Source organism: Pelodiscus sinensis, chromosome 3 (assembly GCF_052426305.1).
Source record: "Pelodiscus sinensis isolate ZL-2025 chromosome 3, ASM5242630v1, whole genome shotgun sequence".
NCBI classification, from domain to species: domain Eukaryota; kingdom Metazoa; phylum Chordata; order Testudines; family Trionychidae; genus Pelodiscus; species Pelodiscus sinensis.
Window position 1 is genome coordinate 65,974,911 of NC_143054.1, and position 11,729 is coordinate 65,986,639.

The 11,729-nt window shown below is 45.0% G+C and overlaps 1 protein-coding gene across 1 annotated transcript in view; it reads right to left on the reverse strand.

Annotated features, from left to right (window-relative positions):
- GABRR1 (gamma-aminobutyric acid type A receptor subunit rho1) overlaps positions 1 to 8,849 on the reverse strand; it is a 47,020-nt gene extending 38,171 nt beyond the window's left edge. Inside the window, exon 1 of the mRNA XM_075923876.2 lies at positions 8,721 to 8,849. The gene's annotated coding sequence lies outside the window, so the exon portion shown is untranslated. The remainder of the gene's footprint in view (positions 1 to 8,720) is intronic.
- Positions 8,850 to 11,729: the final 2,880 nt, after the last annotated feature.

Sequence of the window (11,729 nt, forward strand, 5' to 3'; positions counted from 1 at the left end):
TTAAATGTCTGCTTGGAGAGCAACCAGAATCAGAATAAGAAAGCCAGTCCTACTTAGATCTGTCCTCACCTCCCAATTTCACAAAGATTTATTCCAGGGGTGGGCAAAATACAGCCCACCAAGTTGCCAGATCCAGCCCATGGGAGCCTCTTCCAGGCTTTCTGCCTGCCCCATCTCTGCACACTGCTCAGAACTGCTCTCTGAACACTGCACACCCGGGGAATGAGGGTGTAGGGGGAGGCTTTGCAAGCTCTCCCTGCCCCCAGCACAATCTTACAGTTCCCAGTGGCTGAACAGGCAGCACGCAAAGTACCCCTCCCCTCTCCAAGCTCGCAACATTCAGAGCCACATACGGCCCCTTCAGCTGGTTCAGGGGCATAGAAGGCAGGAACTTTGGCTGAGGAACCAGCTGAGGAACCAGCTGCTTCAGATAAGTGCCTCCCAGCCAGAGCCTGCCTCTGCCACCCCAGCCTCTCCCTCTCCCCAACCCTCTGCCTCCCCCCCATGTGACCCAAGCCCTCTGCATCCTGCTCCTGCACCCTTACCCCTTGTAACTCAAATCCTCTGCACCTCTTCCTCCTTCCAGACCCAGCACTCCCTCCTACATCCCTCTTCCAGATCACAAACTCCTCCCAGACCTTTCACCCCAATCCCTACCCCCAGTCACAACTCAAATCCCTGCACCCTCTCCTGCAGTCCTGTTCTAGGTCTCAGCCCCCTCTCAAACCTGGCACCCTCTCCTAACACCACTCCTCCAGGTAACAACCCCTTCTTACCCCCCTCCTCCAGGTCAGAATCCTCTCTTGCTTCCATACCCCTTCCCAGGCCCTGCACCCCAGTCTCCTGCCCCAGGTCATAACTGCCTTCTTCACCTAAACAACCTGCCAGATCCCCTCCTGCATCCCAGTCCCTTACCCCAAGCTCCCGTTCACACCCAATCTCCTTCCCAGACCCTACACCTCCTCCATTAGTATCATGGAAGAGTGCAGCCCTTGACCACTTACCAGATTCTTAGAGTGGCCCTCCATGAAAAATTATTGCCCACTCCTGATCTATTCTGACCTGAGCAGGCTCTCTGACCCTGGTAATATCCTACTAAACCCATTGTGCTAGCTTGGCAAAGCCAGCTGCTCTCTTCAAATCTTATGCATTTCCGGGATTCCCTGGAGTCCAAGATACACAATGCATTCTGGGAAACCTGACATGGAGAAGCTCTGGTGTCTGTAACATTTGACAATTTCATTCTCCTCTGCAGGTTATGCAGTACCAAGCTCTAAAAGAGGATCTTCTAAATTAGCATGCTTGATGGGACAAAACAAGCAACCAGGCCCTTAAGCACATAAATCCAGGCTTAATGAACAACAAAATGATGCATCACTTTAGCAGCTTCATTTGGTAATCCCTCCTTTTGTTTCTGCCAGTGCAGGTACAATTTTATGTAAGTGTACTTACATGCTAACCAAGGCAATACATTATCAAAATAGATTTTGTGTAAAGACCATATGTACCATCTTCTATTTGCTAAAAAGCACTGGAAAATAGAAAACAGCACATTCGGCCTGGTTTGAGTTTCTTATGGCACTATATATCTAATTAGAACTGTGTGGAAAATGAGAACTTTTCTGAGAGAGAAGTGTCATAGGAAAACTCTCATGAGTTCTCAAGGGAAGGTTTAAAAATGTGGAAATATCTATTCTCCCACCTTTCACTTTCTCATTGTTTTCCAACTTTTGCTAGATGGAGAACAACCAAGCCTACCTTACTTTATAAACTTTTCCAACTTCAGAAGTTTGGGGGTTTTTTGTATCACTTTCTCTCAAAGAAATAGGATAAACTAGTTCCCCTCTTTTGGGGAGGAAGGAGTTGGCATTTCCCCACAGCTTGAAAATAATTTAAAAAAAAAATCAACTCCCCACCCCAACCTTAATTTCAAAGTTAAAAAAAAGAAACTTTATTAAGTGAAAATCTTCAGCCAGATCTACTATGGCATTTTTCTGTGGAATATATTCTATAAATAGAGACATTCAATCCTCCAGTTATTCCTTGAGAATTACTGGCAAAACTCCCATTTTAATAATAGTAGTATTGTCCCACGGGCAAAGTGGTAGCCCACATTAGAGCCTTGCATTTGTCCATTTGGACAAGAAATTGACAGCACTAAATCAAAATGTGGCCTTAATATAATGTTTGTGCACTATATGGACATGTTTTGTTTCCCTGAACAGCCATAGTGTGCCCTTTAAATTTAACGCTTGGGTGACCATCCACAAGAGATTCAAATGCCACCCAGCTCGTTAGCAGAGTGCCCACAGCCAACAGCATGTATTTCTACTGGTGGTGGACCTCACACATGCTTTGGTGCACATAAAATTTATTCTACATATGGATGGAAAAAAATAGACGGAACATTGATCGTAACTGCTTCCACACAATCCTTACCACATTCGTGGACCAGGCACTTCCTATCCTATCCCAAGAAGCAGCTCCCTTACTGGTATTTCTCTCCAGGGACCCATATGTATAGTAAAATGCAGGCTATCCCTGTTGACTGTCCACACTCATATCCTAAGCTTGAAATGTGTGAAACCCTGTGTTAGCTCCACACTCTTCTGTGCTGATGGTTATGTCTGGTGGCTCTAGGAGTCAGGTTCAGACCTCTCTTTTGAAGCTGCTTTTACTGCACAACAGCAACTTCTGCTGAGCACATAAAGCCCCTATTTACTCAAAGGTGGTCAGTGAGAACCTTTGCTTCCAAGATCCCTACTGGAAGGCTACAAACATCTGGTTCATAACATTTTCCCACGTTGAGATCGGTGGAGGTAAGACACTAAGTACTCTTTAAAGGTAAATACCCACTGGATTGACCTCCTTTATTTTCTCTGTTTTACAGAGAAGCTAAATTATTTGCCAAGCATCCTGCAGAAAGTCAGTGGCACAACCCAGCACAAGATCCAGATGTTCCAATTTCCAGCATATCCACTATGTTTGCATAGATTATTAAGTGTCCAGTAACTTGGATTACAGGATTTGGCTCAAGAAAAATATTGAAGCATAAAGTGAAAACTACAAACTATTGGGCTACATCTACACTGCAGGCGCGTTCTTGCGCAAGTAAATTTACAGTACAATGTCGGAAAACAGGGCTTCTTCTGGAAGAGCTATTCCTCTCCCCACAAGGAATAAGCCCTTTTGTGCAAGAGCTCTTCCACAAGACGGCAGTGTAGACAGGCAACATGAATTTCTAGCACAAGAAACCTCTATGGTTAAAATGGCCATTGGAGCTTTCTTGCGCAAGAGAGCGTCCACACTTCCATGGACGCTCTTGTGCAAAAGCACATCTCTTGCACATGGCAGTGTGGACGCACTCTTTTGGAAGACTTTTTGCACAAGAACTCTTGCACAAAACAGTTCTTGCGCAAGAAGCCTGCCGTGTAGACATAGCCTTGGTGTGTTGGGTTAGAGCATTATGATATCTATCCTCAGTCAATCTCTCATTGACGACCAGGACAAGCTAGTTTAGCAAGGTAGAACTAGACAATTAAACTAGCAAGAAACAATTTGACAGATTTAGCCTCTGTTTGTTATAAAGTGGCTTTTAAAAACTCTGGACTGATCAGACAGTTCTCTACAAGTATGGACAATTATTGTTCACTGAGCTATTTTTGATTGGGCAGGTATGTCATATGAAACTTTATCTGTTTCCCAATAGGATAATTTCATTGTCATTTCTGTTTTCTGCCATGAATACTTGTGTGTGGATATAAAATTCTCTTAAGCAGTACTGCCAAATGCAACTTCAGAGCAATTTTCCTGCTAAGATTCCTGCTAATAAAACAGATTAGCAAAATTTTCATGGCCCACATGGGTGATCATAAGAAAAGTCATCCTTTTAAGAGTCAGTAATTCATAGCATTATATACCACATTATCCGTGCGCCTAACTTTCTAAAGTGAATAAATCTCATCCCCGTTTTACAGAGTGGAAAACGAGGGCACAGAGAGGTCAGTGCCTTACTAATGGTCTCTCAAACTGACATGGGGTTTTATTGTCGCAACTCTGTTGGCTCTCTCTCCCCCAATTTGGACCCTGCTTTAATAGGCCTTCCTAGCAGATAGTCTGCTCTGTAGTTCCTCTCTTCACAGCATCTCCTGTTACAGCTGCATAACCCTAATGCCCACAGAGCTCCAGGAGAGTTGAAGTAGTGAATGACTAGCTCTCTGAAAAGTGGAAAGATAGCTTCATTAAAATGATAGAGGCGAGGAGAGCACTGCACCATCTCCTACCCTATCAGGCAGGGTCTCTGGGCAGCAGAACCATTGTGCAAAGTGACCAAATCAGTGGGAGTTATGAAGAGGGGGCACTCCTGTGCAGTGTGGGACTCAGCCCAGCCACGCCACCTTGTGTGTCAGCACTCAGATGCCAGTGCTGAGAAAGGGCAGAGTATTTTGTTTGTGACCTCTTGCACTTGCCTCCCCACGTCCCAGCGAGGTTAGGTCACTGGTATGCCTGCTAATTTCCCCAGCTACTTGTGCTGGGGCAGGTTTGAAGACTTGCAGCTCAGTTTCTAGTTATTTGGTATGAAAGATGAGGCACCTAAACCAACCATTGACTCCCAATAGCAAGGACAGTCTAGTAATCAGAGTGTGAGCCTGGGAGAGGGTGGTCAAGTGTCTGGTTTTCAACTGGTTAGAAAAGGACCCTCACCAGCCCATGAAAATAAGCAAGTGAGTGAGGGTGGGGAGAATGAATGGTGGAGAGAAAGGTGGAGGGAAGTCTCTAGCTCAGACTTTCTGGACAAATCAACCAGGGTCAGGTATACACTTGGAAGGCTTTGCCAATGTACTAGTGCAGATTTAAGAAGTGAAGCGTAAAACCCTAATGTAGACACCCTTATACAAACAAAGTCCTTTTGGAGTACATCATTTGGAGAACTGTTACAAACTGTACAAATAACTCTTTTGCTGGCAAAGTGGCAAAAAGAATTTGATGGTGAAGCACAGGGTGAAGAGAATGGAATAGTCCACAGTGCCAAATGTAACCAAAAGACCAAGGAGAGGGAGTAGGGAAAGAGATACTTAAATAATGACTGAATACTTCACATATTTCAGTCATTAAAATATGTGTTATTCTTCAAGGAAAACCTTTTTATTCAAAGATAGGTGCAGAGCTGAAAACTCCTCAAAGTCCGTCATGATTTAATTTCCTTGGAAAGCATATAGCTGTCTAAAGATAGGGTGATGAGCCTAGTTCTCTGTCTAATCTGTCCATGTCTGGTTATCTCAGCATCGGTGAATGACTTTGATGGTATAGCATCAATGGCATGCTGAGAGCAGAAGCCAGACTGTAGGAGATCAAGGAGAGAGCTGGAGAGGGAATATGAGTTGACATCAAGCTTGGAAGTAAATGGGAAGTGGGAGGTGGGGCAGCAATTGGAGGGAGATGTAGGGGTGAAGGGCGGGGTACTGCAGGACAGAGGCAAAAACAAAAAGAGTGCTTGAAAAAGAGCCGATGAATTGACAGAAGCCAATAATAAGGGAAAGTGAGAGGGAGAGGGATTAGGCAGAGCTGGAAGGAATGAGATTGAGGGGACACCTTCAGAGCAGTTGGCCCCATTGCTCCCCTCTGTTGGCAGGCCTGGACACATCATAGATTTTGAAGCACATAGAAGACAGGAAACATTAAAGTTAGAGACTGTGGTAAAGAAGAGGCCAGGATGACAACAAGCTCTTGCCGGTCTCTGTTGATTTGTCAATAAACTATTGAGACTAGTATGGGAGGGGAATGATGAAGTGAATTTGAGCTGAGATTCAACGTGCACCAGAGTTCCTAGGGAATGGGGGAGGGAAAGCAGAGTAAGATGCGTAGCAAGGAGAAAAGCATAAAGTTACTGAAGGAAGAAAGGGCAAACTAATAGTGGAGAAAATTGGCAGTCATGGGATCACAAGCCATTATAACCCTTAGTTTTATCCACTTTCACACTGACTGGGACAGGAAATACAATATATAAAGAGTAAAATATTACTCGTTGAAGATGTGATGTATAGCCTAGCTGACTTGCACCTATGAGTGTGTTGCAGGGGGTGGTCCTGAAAATTCCTGAATTGTAAAGAAACATAAGAAAGAGAATTCATTACAAAATGTACTTTATCTAGATCTTTGGCAAACAGAGTTTAGTTGTCATTACTTCTGGTCACACTTCATAGTCTATAGTATGAAATCTCAATATGTCACCTTAGAACTACCATTTACTCAATCTTTGCTGGGAAGTGGCGAGAGAGCCATTTTCTGGATACAAATGATGTGTGAAAATCAGTGAGGTATGAGCTGAAAAGGCCCTACTGTATTATTTGAAGTGATCCAGAAACTTCAACATGAAATTCCCTGTCCATCTAAATGTTGTGTGAATAAGATGTGATCTTGAGACCCATTACAATGCCGGTTTTGAAGATGAAAAGAACTGAGGGACCACCAGCAAAAATGTTGTTGGGATCTATTGTAGGCACAATGACTGGTAAGAAGCACAAGAAGGCTCAAAGCCAGAAGAGAACAAAGGAAGTCACTCAAGGTGAATGACACATTATTCTTCTAGTGAGAGGCGTTCCAGTGAAGTCTGCAAAAACTACATTAGATGGGGTTAAATTGAGAAATAGAGAGGGGAAATCCAAGAGGATGTGAACAGTTAATTTGCTTGATGAGTTTAAAAGTAAAGAGACGGAGGGAAATGGGATCTTAGAGGAAGGTGTTCAAAGAGCAGCTGGGGCTGAGAGAGGCAGGCCCTCAGCCCACCTACAGCGCCCCTTCCCCCCCACCTCCCATGTTGAGGGGGAGGTGGCGGGGCAGGATGCTGAGCACACACACACCGCATGGGGAAGGGTTGAGCTGGGAGGGAAAAAGAGCTTGCCCGAGTTTCCCCGGCCCCTGGAGCACTAGGGAAGAAGGAGGCCACATGGCCTGAGCTTCCCTGGCCCCAGGATGGAGGAGGCTGTGTAGTTCCAGTCTTCCCAGCCCCCAGAACACTGGAGAGGGTGGAGGCTGCACATACAGTAGGAGTTCTGGGGGCAGAGTATGGGTGGGCCATGCCTGGCACTGTGGGAAGGCAAAGCTTTCTCCCTCATAGGCTACCGGGCACCCATGAATGTTGGGCAATGCAGCAAATGACCTTGAGATATCTGGGATGGATTGATTGAAATAAAAATGTCAAGTGAATTGATTTGCTTATGTTATGATAGCATCGCAGATGCAAAAAGGCACTTGAAAGGGGGGGGCAGAAACAGGAGAAACCTTTTCACACTTTATATAGGCAGCCAAAAATAATCAATTAAACAAATTATTTGCAAGACTGAAGGACTGTATTTATCTAAAATTCTCACTTTAAAACATTAGTATTTATGCTAGCAATCAACTTACTAGTGATAACAGAGCTATAAGGATGTCATTGTCAGCACTGTGTCCAAAGCTTCATGGCTTTATATTATATTAAATACGATATATACACAGTATACATGTGCCAACTTAATTTTAGAGGATTCTTCTTTTCCCCTAAACAAAGCACAGGCTTTCCTAGTTTTAGAAACATGATTGTTTTTAAACTGAATCATCCTTGGAGGGAAAAAAACCCATGGATTTAAATTACAGTAGTAACAGATTTGCTAGATTGAACTAATTTGCGTGAATCAAAAATAGCCTGAGAGGTGTGTTTATCTACATGCAGAATTAGATGAATTCTGTCCTGTTAAAAGTGGAGTAGCTGAATGAAGAGTATAATAGGTAGGCTGATGGCTGTATTAACGGCTTAAAAATGTAAGGTGAAAACAAGAGCATCCAATATCAAGTGATATAATCAAGAACCCTAAAACCTTAAATTAGGCAATAACTGGAGAAGCAAGAGTCAAGCTTTTGCAACAGATTCGTATTCACTTATAGATCTAATACTAACATGCCATTTCAATTTCATAGTGGGTGAATTACATGAGCTTCTATGCTGTCACCATATAGTCCTCCCTGACTTGTATACTCCTTTACATAAAAAGGGCTGTTAAATATTTCTAAAACTACTCATATAAAGTATTTGTCATGGAATTTGTAACACGATCCTATTTGTAACACAAGTATAATGGAGGACATTAAGGTCTGAATGAAGTCCCCTGGGGTGAGGTGCTCACCCCCACACAACTCTTGAGCAGATTAAAATAACATTTCAGCACAACATCATGATGCAACATCATCTGATCTTGCTACACTATCACACTGGTGATTAAAACTCTTGTTTTGCTTAAGCTGTCCCCAGCTTGAGTATGAAACATGTATAAATGATGCATGTGCGCCTTGGAATGAATAGTTATAAATAGAGAATAGTTTTTTACGTTCCTTTATGGCTGCATTCTCTTCATTCATGTGCACATATCTGTAGCTTTTGCTAATGCTCTTAATTACACTGTGAAGAAACACTCATTTTCAAAGCTTAACATGTATGGTAACTAATCTCCATAACATATTGCACTGGTTTAAAAAAAAAAAAGACAAGGAAGTGCCTTTTTCCAAATTTCCCATTAAAAAAATTGCAAAACCATTGAAATTTCAAAAGTCATTTGGCATGAAAACATTCAATTTGTGTTCCATGCTGTTGAATACATAATGATTACTTTACTATTGCAGATTCCTATCTGCTCTCTTTAATGTGATAAACAGAAATGAAACGTATGGTACAAGATGATACTCACTGTCCTAGTCCTTGATGGAGAGGTATAAACAAACATTTATAAACTATCCTAATTTGCAGTCTCAGCAGGCCAGGCTGAGCACTGAATGAGAACGCTGAGGACTGAGTGAGCTCCCCCTGTGATGAGGTGTTCACCACACCCACAGACACAACTCTGGGGTGGGTTAGTAAGGGCCAGAAGGAGCCAGTTACACATATATGCTACACCTGGAGGCCAGTCAGGGATTGAGGCAATGGATTAGAATTATCAAGACAAGTCGTGAAATCAGCAGGAGAATGCTGGGAAGGGGTGGCTTGCAGCTGTACTGGGTGAGGAAGAAGGTGGGAATTCCTGGGATCAAGCTTTGTGTTAGGGAGTATGACAAAGTGCTGAGATGGGTGTAGTAGCCATAGGGGACAGAGGAATCTCTGGCAGCAAACCCCGAGATAGAGAAGTGAGGTAGGAAGGACCCAGGAAAACAGCAACAGGGACTGAGCAGACATAGGTCTCTAGTGGTAAGGCCTCTGGGTTGAAAGCTGGAATGGAAGATGGGCTAATGTTCTCCTATTAACTCCTGGGAAATGGCACCTGACTTAGAAGTGGAATAGAAGACTATCTGAACTAGCACCTGGCTAGCTTGTCCAGTGGGAATTTAATACCCTAGCCTAGATAGTGTGCAGTGACCTGGCTGAAGGGGAGCATCACAACAGACACACTCTGGGTTGTGAAAGAGCATGGGATGAGCAACCACTGACAGTTGCTCTGTGGGGCAAAAGGTAATTTCCCAGACCTAGCAAGGAAGAAGTTCACATGCAGTGAGTGGAGCCCTTTATATAACCCTTCACCCTTTGTGCTGGTTCCACAGACCCTTGGCTGGCATAACACTACTAAGAAACTTGTACTGGTGCTATCCCTCTGCTACCAGGTCAGTAAATGCAGGAATCTCCAGGACTGGCAGCGTCTTAGAAGCACTAATGTTGAATCTTAGCAATAAAATATGAGCAGCCATAGAGATAAATATACTGTTGTTTAGTTGTTTCTTTTATGACAATGAACTACATGAGCTGATCCAGGGCTCTGCGTGGCATTTCCCCAGAACCCAGGATCTCCTACAGAAGTGGTTCTCAAAGTGAGGTCACTAGTGATCCTCAACCTAGTGATCTGTGACCTTGCAGGTAGACCACAGGCTCAGGTCTTACCTTGCCCCCCTGCAGCAGGGAATTGGCGCTGATGCTCCAGCCCACCTTTCCCCATGAAGTTGGAGCTCCAGTGCCGGCTTCCCATTGCAGAAAGGGGCAAGTCTCACAGGCCAGATCTGGCTCACAGGGGAGGAAGCAGCTTCACATGCTGCTGCTTGCCCTCCCCTCAGCTCAGGTAATGGCAGTGCAGGAAACTACTCTCCTGGAGGCTTTCCCCACTGCTCTCATTGGCTGGAATAACAGCCAATGGGAGCAGTGGAGGGCAGTGCCTGAGAATGATGGGTGGCATGGAATCAGGTAAGTGCTCCCCATCCACTTCATGCCCAGACCCTGCATCCACATTCCCCTCACACACACACCACAGCTCCACCACACTCCTGTACCCTCCCTCCTGGCCAGATCCCCACACCCAGCCTGCTTCTGCAGCATACCTTCCAGCCTGACCCCCCCACCCTCAGTCCACTCCTGCACCCTACCTCCCAGCCAGACACCACACCTGTACCTCCTCCTGCACCCATTTTGTCCGCATGAGTGATTGGCTGGTTGTCCACAGAAAGGTTTGCATTGAGCAGGGTGGGCTGTAGGCCAAAAAGTGTGAGAACCACTGTCCTGCAGGGAGGAGCAAGGTGCCTCTTGCCGTGTAGTGGGAAAGTGATAGCGTGATCACTTATTTTTAAACTTGCCTGTGGAGTGATATTGGCAACTTGGTTGCAGGGCACCAGGGAGGTGATGGGTCTGTGCGACACACACTATCAAGATATGTTCTTCTGTCCCCAGAAAAACTTTCAGAACCCCTGAGCTAAGAGTCTCCAGTTACAGTATGGGGTCTTTAAAGGGATATACAATTGCAGAGCTTAGCTTTTGTGTCATTTTAAAAAAATATAAATGTCCTGAGAGTGTTTTGTTGTACATGACCACAGAGTGCCCTCTATGTTCTGAGACAGTGTGTATGTGGACTGTACTGCTAAACACTAACTTCTGATTTGACTTGTTTGAAATGGGGGTAACTGCAACAACTGAGAGCTAGTCCTAAAACAACTTCTGGGCAAAATGAAGAGCAGAGTGGCGGGAGCATCAGAGAAGATATTAATCTGTATGCACTGTATGTGCAGTCACTAATATACAGTAGATGGCACCCATATACATTTGCGAGACAGGGTAGGGCCTATAATACTACAATTGTTGCTTGCTTAACACTAAAAATGTACTTCAGGGCCAGGGTAGAAAGATACTTCTGGGACCTCTAAATAATGGGTGAAAGAGGAGTTCTAACTGTAACTCTAAAGCTGTGGTGTCCAACCAGGTCTGAAGCACTATAGTGGCTACCGCTATAGTGAACTAGCCACACTCAACTGGTCAAATAGCCACATGTGGCTAGCGTGTTGGACACCATGGCTCTAAAGTAATTAAAAAGACAAAAACAGTTTCACTGTACAGGTCGGACCTCCCTGGTCTGGTACTTTCAGGACCCGACCAGTGCTGAACAAGGAAGTTTGCTGGACAAAGGACGATCAATTCTAGCCCCTCTGCTGCTAGCCTCTGGGCTCTCCCATGGGGCTGTTAGTCTTCTGGCTGGGCTCCCCTCATAGCTGCTGATCCCACTGCCAGCCCCAGCCTCTGGGCTCCACTGCCAGCCCTGCCCAGGCTCCCAGTCCCCAGCCAGGCTACAGCTCCGGGCTCTAGGCCACCAGTCCTCAACCACAGCTCCACTCCCGGCACCCCAGCTATTGGACTGGCTTTGCTTCCAAGCCCTGGCCAGGCTTCTGGCTACTGATCCCTCTGCCACCAGAATCCCAGCCTTCCCCCGCTCCCTGCCAGACCATGGATGTTG